At 35.7% G+C, this 22,030-nt stretch overlaps 1 protein-coding gene across 1 annotated transcript in view; it reads left to right on the plus strand.

Annotated features, from left to right (window-relative positions):
* The first annotated feature begins 14,473 nt into the window (after positions 1 to 14,473).
* The window catches only part of LOC107669892 (T-lymphoma invasion and metastasis-inducing protein 1-like), a 65,690-nt gene continuing 58,133 nt past the window's right edge, over positions 14,474 to 22,030 (plus strand). The window contains exon 1 of the mRNA XM_016462324.1: positions 14,474 to 14,782. The gene's annotated coding sequence lies outside the window, so the exon portion shown is untranslated. The remainder of the gene's footprint in view (positions 14,783 to 22,030) is intronic.

The following is a 22,030-nucleotide window of genomic DNA, read 5'->3' on the forward strand; positions in this document are numbered from 1 at the left end:
GATGGGAAAAAACCCGCCATAAAGCCTCGATATATGTTTTTTAAAAAGTTAAACCTACATTAATTTTACATGGCTTTCTAAACATGCGGCTCTTTTGTGCGAGATGCGAGTGTAACGGTGATAGATGTCCCTCTAGAAAATGCACGAAATCTGCGTTCTGTGTAAACGGCTTGGTTTCAGTTTTGACGTAAACAAGATCTTCTCCGCATTGATGTTCTCCTTTTCCGCAATATTTTTAATGAACAACGCAGCAGCGCCGCATCTAGTGGCTTCAACTGGATAGGCTAACAAAAACATTATAATGCAACGACACTTACATTGTCATCGCATCTCGTGCGCCACTGATAAGGCTGTCTGACAAACACCTAAAATTCGAATGCCTCGAATGTGGATTTTTATTTTAAATTTGACAAATATTCGAAATTCACATTTTTTTTGACAGCCCTAGTGCATTTCCATTAATTGATTAAATTAACATTATATTAGTGATACCATTTGTAATGACATTTCAGGCTTTAATAGCATGATGCTATGGTTTTGTGGGTGGCTGTCGGGGCATTGTTATTTGGTTGCTAAGATGTTGTGGGTAGTTGTTAGGTGGTTGCTTACTGCCTCAAGTCAAACGACCAACCCAAAGTCTTTAATATTCAGATTTGACTCGAATCCTTCCTTTATTGGAAGTAAGTGCTTCGATGGAGTTGACATTCCATGCAAGCTCCTTTCACCGCAAATCTGATTGGTGAGATTTTCTGTACAGCATCATATAGCTTTCCACCAGAAATTCAACTTTTAAACTGATGTTTTAAAAATAACTTGAAATAATGTGAACGGATGGCTTCAACAAAAGCATACCATCATTTAACAACCCTGAAACTCACAGTAGGTCTGTATTTAAAGCTTTATAAGTTATCATTGAAAATCAATTTCCTATGGAGAAAATTGATTTTTATTTCCGGAACCCGACTGTTGCACTTTATTGTGTCAGTTCCAAAATCAAAACGACCAATATGTTCACCAGGCATTTCCCAAAGCTTTGTAAGCTTAGATCATAGAGACTATTGGTGCCAATGGTTTCTACGATCTACAAAGATAGTATAATGCTCCATTAAAATGGATACAAAGTCCCAAGCAGGACATGGAAACCCCAGAGCATTTGAGTGGTATATGAGGTCGGTGGAGAGCAGAGAGTGTTTAGTTAAAGATCTTTCAGTTGTAGCTTGATGTGTCTCCAGGGCAGAGAGAGAAAACTTTTCTCTCTCTCTCTCTCTCTCTCTCAGGTTCAATCCTCAGTTAAACAGGCTCTGAGCTGCTCCTTTATCAGACAGCAGATATGATCTCTGATGCTCTGAGAAGATTGAAAATGAGAGATGAGAAGCGATGAAATGCATTGATATGCACCAATCAGCCATATGCTAAAATAATCAGCTGTATAATCGGTGCTCATTTAGGACTCATGCATATTTTATTTTAAATGCAAAATGGCTATTTAAATTTTTGACCTGTTTCATAATGCAGTCTTTTACTTGTTAAAAAATGATGCCCGTCACCCTTGTTATTCCAGCTGTCGTGGATCTTCTTTATAATAATGTTTGTGTGGGCCTGTTGTGTGATTTGTGTATTAATAACAGGGGTGTTTGTACAGATCTTGACGTTTGTTTTGTGCTGTGATGAAACATGCCAAGTGTAAGGGCTCCAAATATGCATATTTTAAATCTTCCCGACGTGAATTATTCATATCATACCCACGTCCACAGAATCGTTCATTCACTCCAGAAAAGGCCCAGAATAAATTGAGCACTGTTTTTGCTGAGACAGATGGGTTTGTGTTTGTTTATAATAAGGGCAGCGGGATTCTTCATTGACTTCATGTCAGCAAAAAAAAAATTCTGAGAGTGTAACGCGAATTATTTTGAGTTTAATCATACTTTTGTCTTTGAACTATTTACATGCTGAATTAAGAGTATTATTGATTCTTTTTAGATGTTTTGGTTATGATTGGTTAAATACAATTAAGTTTTGAATTTTTAATCTCTATATGGGTACTAAGTTGTCTTAGATTGTGATTGTTGCTAAAATTGGAATGATTATTATTATTGCTTAAAGTTAAAGATTTTTCTTCTGGCAGAGAATAAAACAGCAGAAGAATCCAGTAGATTAGCATTTTGCATAGTTCACCCAAAAATGAAAATTTGCTGAAAATGTACTCACCCTCAGGCCATCCAAGATGTAAATGAGTTTATTTCTTAATGGAAACAGATTTGGAGAAATTTATTTTATTTTATTTAAATTCCATCACTTGTTCACCAATGGATGCTCTGCAGTGAATGGGTGCCGTCAAAATGAGAGTCCAAACAGCTGATAAAAAACATCACAATAATCCACACCACTCCACTATCTTCATCAGCCATTGCTACCAGTGACTCATTTGTGCAGTAGTGCAGTTGTGTTTGCTCAGGAAATGAAGCGATAATTTCTGAGGTTAAACACTGGCTTGAGTCCAGGCTTAAATTAATTTGATATATTTGCAGCTTTGCATGGAGGGGGTCCAGACAACATGCCCACTTGAGTGAGATAAACAAACTGCTTAAGATTGTTTCGTTGCTTTAAATGGCCCTCTTTGTGCGTAACTCATCTCCGTTGCCTTAATCACGGGTTTATGGCCCGAATTGTCTTGTGAGTGTTATTTGCATTTTCTGTAGAGAACAACAGATTACTTATTCCTTCTCATACAACATGAGTTCATATTAATGTCTGTGTTTGCAGCAACTTATTTGCTTACATAATACTGACTTGTTTGATCATGCTGGGTTATTTGAACTAAATGTTCTTTGTGTAATCAGATTATTTGTGTTGGGTTTCCCATGTTTGGACATATGGCTGTGTCTCTGGTTATTTGTTTTGAATATTTTCTGTGTACGTGGTATTGCAAGATTCCCATGATTTGTTAAAGAAAGAATATCAGTGCTAGGCCTATTACTAAGACCTGTCAGGCAGTGCACAAAACTCAACCCTGAAAGACTTGTTTAATTATCTCAAGGCTGTCTGTCCAAACACTTATTTACAGTCGGTGTGTCCTTGTGTTGTGTAGCAGCAAAACCACATAAACAAGTGCAGAAATGTCTTCTAAAATATTGTTGACCACTTAAAATCAGTGCTTAATAAGAGTTTGTATCAGTAACTGATATTTAGCGGTAGTTTGATGTGATTATGAACATTTTGAAAATTAAAATCAATTTAAAATTGTTTGAATATTATTTTAGGTGATGCGACAAGTAGTCACCTTTTTTAAAACTATATTTAATCATTATTTGGCCTTTCAGTAGTTAATTTATTTAATATAATTATAGTTAATATCATTATTTATAATTATATATGATATTTTTAAAAAATATTAATAGTAAAATCTTAAAATGATGTGATAATATAATCTATTAATTTGATACTGTAAATATAATTAATATGGTATATTTTTATATATTTTTTCTTAAAATAATGTAAGGCATCTATCTATCTATCTATAATATATTTAATGTATTTAATATATGCATTTGTTATATATATATAATTACATTAATTAGGATTAATATTATTATTATTACATTTTCATTTTTTTTGTTTCAAATATTTTTGAGTTATTAAATATTTTAAGATGTGCCATCAACTGGAAACGATGCAGTTCTGTTAATCAGCGATGCTATAATAATCACAAAATGGCCAATAATTGGTTGAAAGCACCTCCACTTCACCTTCTTCTTAGTGTTGTCATCATGAACAATATTTAGTCTGTTTTTTCTCATTAGTGAGCTGTTATTCTGGACATTGTGAACCGTGTGGAGTTGGACTCTCACCAGTCCTCATGGCTCATTGGCTTGTCCTAGATACTTGGGGCTTAAGATGACCCACTTAGATGCTTTTACTCATTTTGTACACAGCAACAAAACACGTGAAATATGTATTACAATACACCAATGCTCATATTTCACTGTGCAGGCTTTAAACTAAAGTGAATGTGAAACTTCGCCTGATTGGCTGGTTCTCTGCACAAGCACGTCTGATTGGTTCTGATCTGCTTTAAATCTGTAATTGGTTTGATTTATGTTTTAAAACATCCATCTCCTCTCACTCTAGTCCAGAAGAGGACAGATGTGAAGTTGGCTTTGCATAATTGACCATGCATCTTTATTTTTGCCAGTAATGGATGTTGGGAAGGAGAGAGCGGCTGCTGAGCCAGCGTGACCGATAAAAGACACGCACGCCTGCACATGCAGGGTCTCAGATTCACATGGATGATCCCTAATCCTGATAAATATGAAGGATGAATTGTCTGGAGGGGTGACTCCAGCTCATGGCTCTGACTTTGGGAATGACTCAGCATCCTCTGCCTCCATTATAACACCATGACGGCTAATGAACCTGCAGAGGATTGTGGGGAAAATGAAAGTGGGTCTGTTAGCCCAGAAGTTCAGAGTAAACGTAAAAAAAAGGGCCATCCATCAATGCTGTTAATTATGCAGGAGATAAATGATCCTCGTAACTTTAGCATGATGGAGGACAGATGCTGAGGAGAAATGTCACGGTGTAGCTGTTTCGTACTTAGCATTTCCAGCCTTATCTGAGATCTGATACGCAAGTAAATATGCCAGCACGTTATTGTCAGCCTGATGTGATTGTGTTTCAGATCCCTGTTTTTGAAAGCAGACAGATGCTCCCATTGAAATGAAACTCTTATTTCATTGTTGTTGATGTGAATTGGCTGTAGCTGGAATGATATATAACTAGAACTTTCTCGCACCCTGCAGGAGTCTGTTTAAGACTAATTTGGTCATTGCAAGGGAAAAGTGCCAGGATGTTGTACTGCTGAGCCTTCAGGAAATCATTTTCCCACCTTAGATTCGACGTGCCATAGACATTGAGCCATAGAGATAGACATTGAGGACCGCCATAGAGGTACAATGTCAAATATGTAGAAGAGTACCAATAGTTATAATGTTAACATAAATTACTGGTAAAAAGATATTTATCTCTGTTAGAACCATGGGATCAAAAAATGTTCTGATTTCACTCGCTTAAATATGATGACACACTTCAACCATTCAGTATTTTTGTAAAGAAATTAATAGCCTACTTTTATTCAACAAGGAGGCATTGGTTCGATCAAATGTGAGTAAAGACATTTATAATATTACAAAATATTTCAAAAAGATTTCAAATAAATGCTGATATTTTGAATTTTGTACTCATCAAATAGTCCTCAAAAATTTATCATGGTTTCCACAAAAATATGAAGCAGCACAACTGTTTTTTCATATTAATAATAATCAGAAATGTTTCTTGAGCAGCGAATCAGCATATCAGAATGATTTCGGAAGGATCATGTGACACTGAAGACTAGGGTTGGGTATCGTTTGGGTTTTTTTCGATACCGGTGCCAAATCAATGCTTTTAAAACTGTTCTGGTGCCTAAACGGTGCCTGAACCGATACTTATTTAAAAAAATAAAAAAATAAATAAAAATTCCCCCAAAAATGATGGATTGGCCATTAGCACTATAAACACATGATGTCGGTTTCATTCATACTGGACGCTAGAGGGCGCCCTCGCACAGAAAATCCACATATCCAGTCATAGAAGTAGCGGAACTCATGACCCTCCAGGAAATCCCTTATATGTTTTTTTTTTTTCAGTCTATGAGATAAAGGCATCGCTATTATAGCTGTAACTGAGTAAACAGACCATATAAACGTTTTGAATGATAAAACAAAGACAATAAACACTCAACTGCGACAATATAGTTTATCTGTGTTTTTCAAGCCATCTCTGGCATTTTCATAATAATTAAGTATATTTATAATCCATTGCTAATTGATGTATTCTTTTTAAAGTAGCCTATGGAACATATTTTCTGCCTCATTCTGTGACAAGAAGCCACATCAGATCACAAAAGGAAGCATTTGACTGGTGTTGTGGAGTAAAAAGGTTATATAATGTTCTCTTTTGTTGGACAACAGGTTGAGAAATGTGAATACAAGGGAGTTTAGCTTTAGGCATTTTAATTTAAGCATGTTTAGCTTAGTTAACGGAAGGCTACCTGCTGCCGTCAGAGCAAGTGTACCGATATTTGGCATTTTTCAAATATCGGCATTGGCCGATAAGTTTTTCTGTTTGGCCGATGTGTTCGAGGCGGGATTTTTATTTTGACGGCGCGACAGACTTTTATTTTGACGGCACTGAACGGCAGCGCCTGAGCACACAGTGCTCACATTCTCCCTCTTGTTCACTGTTGTTCTGTCTAATACGGATAGAAGTCTGTCTAATAATCAGATAGAACTGTTAAACAAAGGAATTAAAATGTATACAACCGATCCAGTTGTGAGATCTTGTGAAGTGTGCATTTGCATGATCGTGTGTTCTCTGCATGACGGTCGGTCCGTGTGAATTGAATGCTTTAAACATTAAATTCATGATTTCAAATGATTTTTCACTGTGTGCTGTATGTAAAATGAGTGTTAACTTGGCTTTATTTGAAAAAAAAATATGATTCCCAATGCACACAAACTTCCCAGAATACTGAGTGCTCTGTTGGTTACAGTTTACTTCCTCGTCCGTTTCGGAGAACCAGAGGACAAATATTTCAATCGATCGCTCAGGCATGGCACCGCAATGAGGCAACCGGATTCGGTTATAGTACATACCGGTTACATATGTACCGGTGCCATATTGGTACCAGGTTTCGGTACCCAACCCTGATCGATGTATCGAACATGGCACTACTGAAGACTGGAGTAATGATGCTGAAAGTTCAGCTTTGATCACAGCAATAAATTACATTTTAAAATATATTCAAATAGAAAACAGTTATATTAAGTTGTAATAATATTTCACAATATTACTGTTTTTACTGTATATTTGATCAAATAAATACAGCCTTGGTGAGCAGAAGAGACTTCTTTCAAAAACATTGAAAAATCTTACTGACCCCAAACTTTTAGTGTAGATCAAATTAATTTAATTTACCTCTTACTATTATTTTTTTTTGTCAAAAAGTGCATAACCCATTTTAGAAATGACTTCCCAGACAGTGAAAAATACTTTTTAAAAGTTCATATTAAAATTTATAGAATGTTAATAAGATTCATATTTTTATGTAAAGAAATATTGCTTTACAAAATAAACAGTTAAATCTGTTCAGTGATGTATAATATCAGTATACCATGAATTATATCAGAAGTCACAAGGGACACAAAAGGCAGTTTACTGAGAATGACCCTCATTCTTTCGCATAGTTTTTTCATTTTCATATCCATTGCACAGATTTTTCCTCCAAAATCAGCACATTGTGTAGTTTCTTTTGAGGGAATGAGTGATTTTGCTAAATCAGGTTTTGTTTTGCGTGTGGTTGGGAGGTTTTCTGGATGGTCTGAACGGAAGGACATTGACTGTCCCATAGTTCAACTCTGGCTGTGTTCACAATTTATTTTTATTAAGGAAGCGGATTGTCAGTGTGATTGTTATGGCACAAATATGGAAATGCATTGTTTTTGTGGGACAGTTTGATTTGCCCTGTATTTGCAAAACAAAGACACTTGTTTATTTTATGACACTATGTTGAAGGAAAAATTCAACCAAAAATTCAAATTCTGTCATTTGTTTCTCACCCTCATGTCATTCAAAACTGTTTGCTGTTAACTTTTCATGCAACACAAAATGACTAATTTTGAAGAATCTTCAGCAGCTCTGTCTTAAGGACAGTTTGTAATGACCATGTCTTTCAAGCTCCAAAAAGGGCAGGAAAAATATACAGGTTTGGTATGACAGAACAGAACTGTACATGACTTGCTCACCAAAGGATCCTCTGCAGTGAATGGGTGCCGTCAGAATGAGAGTCCAGACAGCTGATAAAATCATCACAATAATCCACAAGTAATCCACACCACTTCAGTCCATCAATAAATTCCTTGTCAAGTGGAAAGCTGCGCGTTTTGTAAAAAAACAAATCCATCTTTAAACTTTAAACCATCACTTCTGATCAAAATACAAGTCCATATTTCATTATGACACTTCTTCCGATGAAAAAGTCCATCCCGTTGTCCTCCCACATCAAAATTAGAACTGTTTTCACTTGTAAACAGTGCTTGATCTGTGCATATTTCTCTCCTGATTCAGACGAGACAACTTTTTCACTGGAGAAAGCAATATTATGGATAAAGGACTCCTTTGAAATTTAAAACGTCTTAGTGATGGATTTGTTTCTTACACGCAGCTTTTCACTTCATAAGATGTTAACTGATGGACTGGAGTGGTGTGGATTACTTGTGGATTATTGTGATGTTTTTATCAGCTGTTTGGACTCTCATTCTGACGGCACCCATTCACTGCAGAGCATCCACTGGTGAGCAAGTGATGGAATGCTACATTTCTCCAAATTTGTTGCAACGAAGAAACAAACTAATCATAGATGAACTAAGGATAAGTACATTTTTAAGCAAAGGATAAGCAAATTTTCATTTTTGGGTGAACTATTTCTTTAAGACACAAACATTTCTGACATCAGAACTGTTCGCCAGAACAACGTTACCTTTGTCCCGCCACACTGTGCAGTAATCAGCGTGCAGTCATGCTGCCCAAAGTCATGTGACCCTGCAGGGACGCCCCCTTCCCCTGGTGCTGTGTGTGCAGATAATCAAATGTGTACAATCATGATTGTGCGAGAAGATCTGCCCACCTCATGCCAACATATCATCGGTTGCCTGAGCGTTTACATGACATGTTCTGGCTGGTTTGCATTCATAGCAGACTGCTTTGATGTATATTGGAGAGAAGGAGAAGAAGGAGATGAGATGGAGTCTGCTGGGGATCCTCACTAATGATACTGAGGCTGAGTCTTTGTTGTTTGAGATCAAGCCTAGTAGGACTGTAATAAATATTTATTTTTCTTCTTAAGCCCTAATTGAAGTGAGGTATGGCCGGGAAGCGTCCTCTACTCCATGCTCATGAAGCATATTGTTTCTACAAGAGAGGGAATGAGTGAAGATCAGATCATAGTAAGTCAACATGCCAGGTATTTATTAGAGATTTGAACCAGAATCTCAAATATCGAAGGTTCCTGTACATATTTAGCAGCTGTTGCTTCCTAACAAGAATCTTACAGGTTCAGTCCAGGGTTTCTGGAACATCTGAGTCATCTTCTCAAGCCTTTCTGACTCTTAAGAATCGAAAGATTTTTTTTGTGTTTTTAGTGATTTTTGCGTTGCTCTTCTGCTCACCAAGGCTGTATTTATTTGATCAAAAAATATAGAAAAAAATTTAATATTAATAATATAATATATTAATATTTTAAATTTTAACTTTTGGTTAATGGTTAATGTTTTAAACATAAATATCTTACTGTCACGTTTGATCAATTTGCGTCCTTGCTGAATAAAACTATTAATTTAAAACTGACCACAAACTTTTGAATGGTCCATTATATATTAAGCTATTAAAAATAATAGCCACATTTAGATCAATAATAGATCACACAGATCCCCTGCAGTTCCTACATGGACTCAGCTGTATTATGGTTGACTATTGACTATTTACAGATACTTTTAATCTTTACTTTTTTCATCTTTTACAACTTATTAATTGATAGATTTAGTAGAAAGTGATAAGAAATTATTGGAAAAATCTCAAGCCGGACTCAAACCTGCGCCACACGCACTATGGTTAACTGCTGCACCACTAAAACCGACCATTAACTCTTGCTATTGTTGATACTCAGGCTTAGAGTTACACTTGTTTCCAGTGTTGTGAATATGTATTGTCTCTCAACGTGATTCCAAATAGCTGTGAGCAAATTTGGAGTGCATTTCCGTGCAGCTGGCGCGTTGATGATTTTAAATAAAAATCCCAGTTAGGATGCTAGCTTTAGCGTTCGGCGTAAACCTCTCTCCTGGGTAATTGAAATATTGTGAATTCAGGAACAGTAGATGCTGGAAAACAGCTTCTCTGTGGGAACACTGATGTTTTTTGTCTCAGTCGGGGATGCTTTATTGAATTCCTCTTAAGGCTAATGCAAACACGGCAGACGGCGAAGGTAAAGTCTCTGACCGTAATTGAAAGTGACTCGTGTCGCCTCAGTTTGAAGAAGGATGTCGCGTTTGCTTGTCCTTTATTATCATCGTTTGCTGGTCTTACGGGTGATTCTCTGCATTAGCCGATCGAGGAAACTGGTTTTAGGAGCCGTTTGGTTTGCTTTAAGGCATAATGATGAAGTTTAGCTCAATTTCAGACACAACAATCACATATTGTTATACATTTTTCAGTGTAAATTGTTCACAAATGCATTTTTACATAATTTTTATATTGAATTTGAACACAATCAAGCAATAAATCTACTGTTTTACAAACAATTAACACAGACATTTGTTCTGCTCATGTTTAATGCACGAGGCCTGTTGTGTTTCTGTACTGTAGGGGGCGATATTTTTAAACCAGGTGTGTAATTGCTATAAGTATACTGGCATTTTAGCTAACTTTCTCTCAACCAGTTATAGCTATAGCATCCTTAGCAGCATTATTGCATTGTGAATTGCAAGAACATTTCAGACCGTGTGATGTTTGAAATCTAGTTTGCGTAGTTAGAAGTATTTCGACCCTTAAGAAGTGTTTTGTTATTAGTGAATTAGTTTTTATGCTTTTTTTGTAGTGAAAGAAATATTTAGTTAAATACATAAGCAATAATCTACAGTAAGTGAGTCATTATCGCAAAATAGACCCGAATATGAGAAGAAATTCAGGAACACTGAATTCAGCCTCCTCTTTGATGGTGGTTTGTTTTTGAGCCTTTATTTTGCAATAATGATCGTCTGTCTGCACATTATCCCACTTATTAAGCAGCTACTTAACAAAGAAATTAATATATGAACATGAAATGTTCAATTCAGCAAATTATTTTATTAGTTCACTTGTAAGGAGTGTGCGAAGACAAAACTTGAACATACACTACCTTTCAGAAGTTTGGTATTGGTAAGATTTTTTAATGCTTTTGTAAGAAGTGTCTAATGCTTACCAGGACTGCATTTATTTATTTATTTTTATTTATTTATTTTCAGCATCATTACTCCAGTCTTCAGTGTCACATGATCCTTCAGAAATCATTCTAATATGCTCATTTGCTTCATTCTAATATGCTGATTTGCTGCTCAAGAAACATTTCAGATTATTATTAATGTTGAAAACACTTTTGCAGCTTAATATTTCTGTGAAAACTTATGTTTTTTAATAGATCAATAGAAAATTTAAGAGAACAGCATTTATGTATTTATTTTTAAATAAATATTTTATAATATTATATACGTCTTTACTATAATTTTTGATGCATCTCTGCGGAATAAAAGTATTAATTACTTTTCTTTAAAAAAAAAAAAAGTGTAGCTCTTTATGAAATATTCGTTTTAGAAATAAGCAGTTAATTATAAAGTGTTGTCATGGACGATGTCATTAATATCAGAAATATTTGACTGCTGAATGCCACGATTGACCAATCAGAATTAGTATTCCAGGGAGCTGTTTGTTTATCACTATGTTTCTGAGTTATGTAAAGTGTCAGATATCGTGTTATTTATGGCTCCAGCATGCTAATCACTTCAGTTTTGGTGTGATTGAATCGTTAAGAAGAATGTCTCCTTCAGCAATAGGACTTTCTGTCTGGAATTGGGGTCACAGAGGTCATTTCCAATTCTGATACTAAAAAATGATTTCACATATATCCCAACATTACCATATTAAAATGGCCTGAGGATCTGAAGCATCATGAATACTAAACTGCTTTATAATAGATCAGCCCATACCGTAATGAATCATTCCGTAATGAATGATGCAGAATATGAGAGGTTTCCACGATGGTTCTTAGGAAGCAAACAGCTGATGGTTTATCATGCGAAGCAGACGTGGAGGTCGGTCTGGCATTCCTGTGGGCTCAGACGGACCTGCGTTTACCCTGTTCCTCCTGGGAGACTGTCATGTCACGTCTGTCTCTCCTCACAAAAACACAGACTCGTCTTGTTAAAGCTGATGTGTCATTTCTTCACACATCATCATTAGCTTTCATAATACGTCAAATGAAGCTGAATAATTGGAAATAGCTTGATTTTATCCCTCAGGATTTGATTGGATCATGAAAAGTGCGCTATGAATATTATGGGCTCATTTTTTGTTTCTCTTCACACATATGGTCTAAGTTACAAATTGTTTGAAAGGTAAAAGTTGTTATTAAAAGTTAGGTGAAAGAAAAAGTTGTTTATTTATTTATTTTAATTTAATGTTAATTATTATGAAATTAATATTTATTTTTGGAATTATTCATATATTAATTATGCCATTTTTAAGATGTTTATTTTTGTGCTTTATTAATATTATTTAATTATTAAGGTTTTTACATTTATTTTTATTTATTTTATGGCATTATTAATATTTGTATTTTTAATAGTTATTAGGGAATTGTTCATATTTATTGTTCATATTTAATTTTTATTGAATATTAATTAGTAAATTCATTAGTGAGTTGATATTGAAAAAGACCATTTTTTTTCTTTCTTCCTCCTGTTTCTCTTTCTGTTTCTCTCACTTTGTGTTTTATTTGGGAGAACGTATTCAGCTGTGGAGTTTTTATTTTAATATTAATTATGGTGTTACTAAGATTGTTTTGATTTATTAATTATGGGCTTATTAAGATTTTTAAATTTTTATTTATATTTATTATGAATTATGGGATTGTTGAGATTTTTTAATTGTGGTTTTTTAGCAATATTATGGAATTAATAAGATTGTTATTCTTATTTTTTATAATTATTAGTATGTATTCTTATTTTTATTTAATATTAATTATTTTGTAAATCAAATATGATTTTATAATATTTTTTTAAATACATTACAGTAGGGATGCACAAGACATTTCTTTCTCTTTTCTTTCTCACTCTCTGCTTCTCTTACTCTCTCTCTCTCTCTCTCTCTCTCTCTCTCTCTCTCTCTCTCTGTCTGGCTCTGTGTTTTATTTGGGAGAAAGTATCCAGCTGTGGAGTTTGTACAGATTAGGGGTCATAACCTTGGCTGGCAAAGTTAGTCGCTTTTATACGCCATCAGACTAACTGCAGTGTTGAGGTTCTTATTTTAGACAGTTTAATCACAATCGTCTAGACAGGAGGTTGCACTTCTGAGCTGCGTACAGTCCAGTTCATCTGTCTGAGCGTCTCGCCCCCTCCGCAGTGCGCCGTCGCTGGGTTATATCAGCCAGCCAACACCGCTCTCAGTCTGGCCCCGGGCGTCTGTGCTGCTATGTATGCAAAGCAGCTCGCAGATCACATGATCAGAGTGACAGAACAGCTTCCTGCTCCCAAACACTGTGGCTACTGCCTGGCATCTCAGAATACCTACACAAGGTGTGTGTGTGTGTTGAAAATGAATTCAGCTTGGGTCGTCATCATTGACGTCTATGTCTCTCTCCTCCTACAGCTCTGGTGCTATGACAACAACGCTGCTGCCTTCCCACCAATCACACCTCTATCTCCACGGACACATGTGCATGCTGTTCAGTCCAAATATTTAAGATTTAACCTCTACTAACCGGTATTATGGCATATGATAGATGTTTTTTTGTAGACTTCATGTAATGTGAGGTCATGATGGGTGAATATTGAAAAACCCTTTTAGGTCCTGAACATGCCTGGATCAAATTTTTACTCCAAAATCAAAAGAAAAAAATTCTAAATTATATTTTGCATGATGAAATGGAACCTATTTATAGATTTACTGCATTGTGACGTTATTTTGATGACAGTTAAACACATTAATGTCACATTTTACCCCAAAATCAAAAGAAAAAAATCAGGATTATATTTTGCATGATGAAATGGAGCCTATTTATAAATGTATTGCATTGACATTATTTTAATGACAATTAAGCACATATTTTCACTCATATTCTCATTACCATAATAAAAGTATTTTTCATTACTTTTATGTGAAAGCAAAAATTACACATTATTTAAAATTATTTATGCATCATGGTAGAACTTGTTGCATCATTAAACCTTTAAATAACATTGATTAAAAAAAAAACATTGTATTTCGGAAATACAGTAATCTATTGAGAATAATGGGGAAAAAATACATGATGATAAAAAGAATAGGAAGGAGACTTGTTTAATTGTCATAAAAATAATATTGCAATGAAAAAAAAAAACCCATCATGTTCCTAAAGCTTATAAAAATATAATTGATATTTTTTTTAGTTTGATTTTGTGGTTAAATGAGCCCTAGACATGTTTTTTTGTGGTATGCGCTCTTTAGTTTGCAGACTTTATTTCAGCAAGAGAATTTTGCCCTGAGGTGCGCGGAGCTCTGTGGCAAAGGTGCAATAAGTGGGCGGAGTCTGTGTTTGTGAGAGGCGGGTTTGAATTCTTGTGTAAATTTGGTGCTCTCCGCATGGTCATACCAGAGCCGTTCAGACAGACCAAAAGGAGCAGAACCACACGCATTCCTGCTCCCAATCTCACAGTCAATCCAAGACAGAAGGAAAGGGGGAAGGGGAAGGAGGTAAAAAGAGTGTGGGAGAGGGGAGGAGAAGAGGGGGGAGATCGCTGAATGGACACAGCCCCCCATCCCAAGCTGTTTCAGTTCCCGTCCACTCACGTGGGAGTCAGTATATTGTGGAGTTGGAGACGGAATGTGGACGGCGATGCGGGAAACATGAGATTTTAGAAAGGACGCGTGTCATTGGGTCACAGGATCGCCCCCTGGGAAGGTAAGACATTTGTGCGGTTATTGAGGTGTGGCGGCAGGCTTTGGGTTTGTGTTGATGCTTTTCAGGAGAAGACACGCTGCAGTTTCACGGCTTCAAAGACTCTGGATATCTGTCGAGAGGCAGAGAAAGCAGATAAAAAGGATTTCCCACATCTGAACAGCACAGTCTGTACGTCTGACTTTGTCTGTCTCTCTTTGACTTGCTCTATTTGAACATTCAAAGAAGCTTATTGACATGGTAAACAAGGGTTTTTGCATCAGCAAAACATTAATAACATTACATGTTTATTGTTGGGTATTTTATACTGAACACAGATCTTGCAGACTTTTTGTGGATGTGTAAAGTATGTTGGTCACTTTCTAGTGTTTGTATCTCAATGGTTACATAAGTTTAAACTTAGAATTGTTCTTATTAAGGTTTCACATAGCTGATAATATCCTTAGTCAAAATATTCCTGTTGGAATTTCAGTCATTATTTGCGATCAATCCTAAAAAATCCTAATGGAATCGCTTAAGAATTGCATTAGATTCCGTTAGATAAAGCGAAAATGATTGCCTTTGATTTTATTCATTCTTTTTTTATTATTATTATTTGAGACAGGGTCACAACCATATTCACAACCTGGAAATATCAGGGAAGTTTATATATATATATATATATATATATAATATTTTACATTTTAAGTTACTATTGCCTATAAATGGCCCTCTTTAAAGGCAAAATATCTCTGTAAAAGATTTTTAAATTCCTTATCCAATAATTTGGAATAACTGGGAAAGCCCTCTGTTGAGCCCTGTTGAGTTCTTTTGGATTTTGAGTAGTCATTATCAGAACTTTACCTGTATTTTGTTGGAATAATGTCTTAACTAGAGTTTAAAGAAAGCTACAGGAGTTTTAAAACCCTGAAAGATTTGCTTTAAAGTCCTTGTGATGTTCTACATGGACATTTGATCCCACTGGGAACCAAATAGTCCTTTTGTGAACTATCTGTTCTTAAGATCTACTTGTTGTTTGCTGGAATTCTATGTTGGAATTCCCAATAGGATCCAATTGAAGGCAAACATTCTAGGATTTGTTTGGCTGGGGATATGAGTTTGCATGTGTGACATTTGGACTGTGGTTTGCAAAATAAGTTTTGTCGCAAGCAAAGTTGCATGTCTTAATAATGCTGCTTTTCCAATTGCCTGTTGCATATCAAAAAGATACATCCTTAAAGAACAAAGCTCATTTAAAGCATTGTTATTGTCTTCCACCCGTGGTCTTGTAAATGCTAATTGAACTGGTAGTTAATGACAGAACATCAACACACAAACACAGGCTTTCTGCGGGTGTCAGACGCTATAAACAGTCCATGCGTGTGTCGTTAGAATGACAAAGCTCCTGAGCTGCTGCTATTGTGTAGCCGTGTGAGGAAGATGATGAATTGCAAATGTGTGAGTCGGTCAGAGTCAAGGAGAATCCCCTCTGAGCATGTCCTGGTGTGAAGGACTTTAGATGGGCTGAATTCATTCACTCTTAATGGCCTGAGAAAAGGAAAGGCAGAAAGACAGAAGGAATCTCTCATCTGCTGGTATACAGATGGAAATGAATCAGCCATCCGCAGTCAGGCAGGACAGGAGGTCAGCGCTGGTGGACGCAGCTGTGAAGTGCATTGCATCATATGAGAGCCAGTAGAGAACACATATAGAGAGTAAAAAAACTTAAAGCTGGTCTGAGTCACAAGCAAGGTCAGATTTGGGCCAAAAGTAACCAAAATATGGTGGCAAAAAGGTCCCTTTAGCAAATTCTTGCTTCTTGCTGGGGTTACTTGTCACACTTTTGCCCTAGTTTCTAGGTTTATTTTATCAGAGACTGAGAAACTTTCTTTGAGCAGGAGTTTAGATTCACACTTCATTGAAAACATATTGAACCTTTGTGACAACATGCCCCAATAGCATCACAAAAAGGTCCCTTTAGCCAATTATTCTTGTTTAACATTTCATATAGAGGAGATTGGGGCTAGTTGTCACACTTTTTACTTAGTTTCTCTGCTTATTTTCAAAAATCTGTTTCTGAGAGACAGTTTCACCATTACAGATCAGGAGTTTAAATTCACAGTTCATTAAAAACACATTGACCCTTTGTGACAACATGCCCCAATAGAATCTCTTTGGCCAATTCTTGTTGTTTAACATTTCTTATAGAGATAACCTTGGCTAGTCACACTTTTTTTTTTCACACTAGTCACATGCCCCAATGGCATCACAGTGGAAACCTGCCATGAAATGTTGTACGTAATGATTTAAGCTACATTTCATGTTGATTTGATTGTATATTTAAGCCATAAGTGTTCAAATTTAAGATTTATGTCAGTTAATTGATTCAGTCGAAGTGTTTTACAAAAATGATTAGTGTGTTGTTAATTCAGTATGCCCTTCTGAAGGTAAAAATGGCCCTAAATACCAGTTCCAAGGGCCAAATATTTGCCCTTAATAGGCTAATTTCTGAATAAATATAGAGAAACAATATCAATACTTTGTTTTGACCGTAGTCAAGTCAAGTCAAGTCAAGTCAAGTCACCTTTATTTATATAGCGCTTTTAACAATACAGATTGTGTCAAAGCAACTGAACAGCATTAATTAGTAAAATAGTGTCAATAAAAAATTATGGTGTATAAAATTGATTTTAAGATAAAAAATTAGATGACAGAATTAACTTGACGGAGTTCAAACTCAAAACACACGGCAGCAACAAACAGGAAGTGACATATTAAAGTTATTATTCCGTAGTGCAGTTCAGTTTTCATAATATCCATACGGGAACCAGCAATCAAGCCTACAAAGGTTTAATTGTTATTTAGTTCTGCACGAGTGAAGAACTAAACAGGTTTAATACAGACCCAAGCTTTTTCTTCCCTTGAAAATAATTGATTGAAATAGTTTCCTTCTTTACTCGGGGGACACACTGACTTTGATAATTAAAAATGAGGCTAGAACGTGATTTTCATAAATACAGATCACTTTCATTGTGCTTTGATGTGGTCATTGCCGCTGGGTTGCGTTTCCTATACTCAGAGTTGTTAATTAACTCTCCTGGATTGATTTTGGGGGGTTAGAAGGATTCAAAACCATCTTAAGCATGAGATAGTATCTCATCCTGCACTTATGCATTGTTTTCCAAACAGATCCTTCAGAGTTTTATGACTTACAGGCCATACCTGGAATACTTCCCTGTCAACAGGATGGAGTGATGTGTTCACACTAGCAGCTGAGTGATAGTAGTGTTTAAACACGGGGAATCCCTTTTTATCTGTTAGCCTCTCAACTTTCATGTCAAGATGCTCTGGTCTAGCTCTGTTCCATAACCCAGATAGCTGCTTTTCGGTCTACACAGGCAGCATCTTAATGTAAATGAAGCCTCATACTGTAAGTGACTGATTTCAAAAGCTTGTTGCACAAATAGAGACTTGACTGCAATTGACTACATGTTTAGTTCTAATTGTATTTATTAATTGTTCATATAGTTTTCTATAAATGTATTAATTTTATTATAAATAGAAATATAAAATGTATTAATATATGAAAAATATTACAGTTAATTCCATTATTATTTAGAATTTAATTTCATATTTTAATATATTTTTGTAAATGTTTTATTATAAATAGCAATTTGAAATTAATTTATTAATCCATTTTTTGTAACTACACTAGAGATGTGTTCCAATAGTGTTTATTATTTTATTTTTTATAATTTAATTTAATAATTTTATATATGTATTTATATAAATGTATTGTTTTTACTATAAATAGAAATATAAAATTAATTTATTAGTCACTGTTTTGTATAACTACACTAGAGACTTTTTTTTTACAATTTTTTTATGTATAATTTTATGTAATATTTTTATATATTTATTTATAAATGTATTATTTTTTATTATAATACAAATATGAAATTAACTTATTAGACATGACTACAAATAATTTCAAGAGTTTATCATTTATATTTTTATTTAATAAATTATTTTAATTTTAATGAAGAAATATGAAATTAAATTATTATTGAGCTTTTATGTCAATACTCTGCAGTACTGAATGAAATAAGTATTTATAAACATTTCTCTTGCTCCGATATTATTTTGGATGATTTCGTTTTCTCTGTGCACTGCATTATGGGCTTGCCTTCTCCACAAAGCATGCATATGATGATCTGGCTATATCTTTTGTTTTGATGGTACATACTTACTTAAAATGCCTTAGAAGTGCTGTCTAGGTAAGCAGCTCACTAGGTTTTGTCTCACTCCTGTGGCCTATAATTCCGTTTACCCAGAATGCATCAAAAACACCATTCATACCTGTTCCACCCTGCGTTTTGATGAGTGATTTAATTGAAGGGTTATTATCTCTGGGGTTGAAGGCAGCTGTTTTAAAGGGGTTGTCTATGATGTCAAACCCCAAGGCAGGTGGCTTAGGTCGACAGACTTGTGCACACGGTTAGTTTGTTATTCGTCTTCCAGCTCCATCGTGGCGCGGAGAGAGAAACGGGGCGTTATTGTACTGGAGCCGGATGGAAATTAAAGGCCTGTGATCGGAGCTCGAAGCGTGTAAACTCATTTCAACGTGGCTTTGTGTAGTCATGTGTGTCTGAATCCCGTCTTGTTACGCTCGGCTGCACGGCGCGGGGACGAGGGGTGGGAGGAGAGACCCCAGGGTTCGGCAGGAGGCTTCCACAGGGGAAAAACTCAGATAATGTGCAGGAGAGATTTTCTGGAAGCTGGATTTGGTTAATCTGTTCTCGGCGTATCACACGGGGCTCAGGTAATCAGAGGAACACATGCCATCGCTTGTCCTTCAGAAAATACTTCTCTGAGCTGGAAAAGTTTCTTGGTCTGACCTCCGATGAGCTTTAATCACCTCAATGTGTTTGAGAAAGTGCTGTTTGTCATTTGTTGGTTTGGATTAAGTGTGTTGGGTTTCTGTATGTGCAAATTTTTTGTGTTTACTTTATGAGATGAAAGAAAAGTAGAAGAATTAAAATATAAAAACTAGGGCTGTCGAGTGATTAAAATGTATTAATCTAATCAATGAAATGATGTACTGATTAATTTTGTAAATCAACTGGCACGTCATTTAATTAATTAGATTAAAAAATTAAGTCACATTAATTTGGGTTGAGAAATTACCCTCAAAACATGATTTATAGTCATGATTGTGTTAAATGTGAAAAGCATTGAATAGACTTGACAAAAAAAGTAGCTTTAGAAAGAATTATTTTGATTAAACATAGAATACAATGTGGCCATTTTATTGTTTTCAGAAGCTGAGTATGAAGTGGCATTTAGGTATGTTTGCACAGGTGGCATTGCATTCACAGTGCAATTAGAATTGCATACATAATGCTATGACAGTAATTAGTTTTAAATGGACATTAATGGATTTAAAAAAAAAAAAAAAATGAAATAATACTCCAAATATGAAACTAAAACCGCCAGTAGGTGGCAGCAAGTCACTGTTTAAAGGGGTCATATGATGCAATTTCAAGTTTTCCTTTCTCTTTGGAGTGTTACAAGCTGTTCGTGAATAGGAGTCTCAAACCCAAAGAGATATTCTTTATAAAAGTTAAGACTCGTCCACGCCCTCCTAAAACGGCTTGTTTCCTGGGAGAGTAGCCTACAATGCCGGTGTGCTGACAAATAATGCTGACCCACAGCTTGTAAGTATGCTTTCATATTTAAAGGATTTGCCACTGACGATTCAAACATGAGTTTTGAGCTGAGTTTTTGTAGAGTAGAGCTTGTTGTTTGTCGTTTCTCCCATCACAAATGCAGACATGGTTTTATGTTTACGTGGCATGATACGCAACGCAACGCGTAAAAAGACAGGATAAGTCATTATAATCCGTAAATATGTCCCCACTGGATGCAACAAATGCCTCGTTTATAATGGGTTTTATTGGTTTTGTCTCGTCACGCTGGGACACGGCATCACAGTATGGTAAGGGGCGTAACATTTCCGTCACACGCTTGAGGTATTCGGCCAATCACAACGCACTAGATAGCTGGCCAATCAGAGCACATCTCGCTTTTCAGACCGATGAGCTTTGTAAAAATCGACGCGTTTCAGAAAGGCAGGGCATAGAGGAGAAACAATAATGTACAGTATGTGGAAAATAATGTGTTGTTTGAACCTTAAACCGCATAAACACATTTCATTACACCAAATACACAAAATAATGTTCTTTTTTAGCAACGTCATATGACCCCTTTAATGAGTGAGTCATTCAACTGATGACTCATTCAACAACTGATTCATTCAGAAATGAAGCAAGTGTCTTTATGAATGGGTAACTGAATCATTGGCTCACTCGATTCGTGGATTCATTCAGTAACGAAACACCGCTGTGCCTTTGGAACTATTTTCGTTTGCGAAACAGAGACAATATTGTGACTACAACATGCATTAAATGCGTTAATCATTTTAATGTGCTATTTTTTCCACGATAATGACACCGAATGAACGTGTTAAATCAACAGCCATTATAAACACAGTAGTGAACTCGCAACTTAATTTTTTTAAATGTACTGCACATTGTAAACATTGTTTCCTTAAGCAAGCTTGTAGCACTTTGAACCATTGTAGCAAATCGAGCCATTGTAAAGCCTTGTTTATGCTTGACGCGTTCAGTCTGGCGTGAACCGCTGCAGACGTGCTCATCTCACGGCTCTCCCGAGGTGTTTACGCTTCACACGCTCTCCAGAAACAACAGGTGGAAGTGCAGAAAACATCTGAATCAATACAAACAGCAGTGAAGATTGCATTTGTAAACGACGTCACTTTTGCCAAACACATTTGTATGAATTAAAGTAGGTTGACCCAGTTGCTTATAGGTAAATTTACTCCAGTATTATGGGGTCCACTGAAACTTTGTCAAAACTCAAAAACCTATTTGTTGTTAGTATTTAGTTTCACCACTATAGTTGTAAATAATGATTTGGTACTAATATTTAATATTGAAAATATTAAAGTATCATGGTGATGCCATCCCGTTAGCCAAGTAGCTTCCCCTCCCCTTTTGGTTTCAGTCTCTGCCGAGTCAAAAACATCACGCAGTGGCCCATTTCATGTGTAAACATGTAGCACAGAGCCGTTAAGTCTTTACAATAATTATAGCTAATCCTAATAGACAGTGCTGTTTTCACATGCAGATTGTCTTAAAGGTCAGTCATGTGACCTCACTCTTCCCCTGGGCTTGAGAACTTTATTTTCTT

The sequence above is a fragment of the Sinocyclocheilus anshuiensis genome, unplaced genomic scaffold, assembly GCF_001515605.1.
Source record: "Sinocyclocheilus anshuiensis isolate Anshui unplaced genomic scaffold, SAMN03320099.WGS_v1.1 scaffold272, whole genome shotgun sequence".
NCBI classification, from domain to species: Eukaryota; Metazoa; Chordata; class Actinopteri; order Cypriniformes; family Cyprinidae; genus Sinocyclocheilus; species Sinocyclocheilus anshuiensis.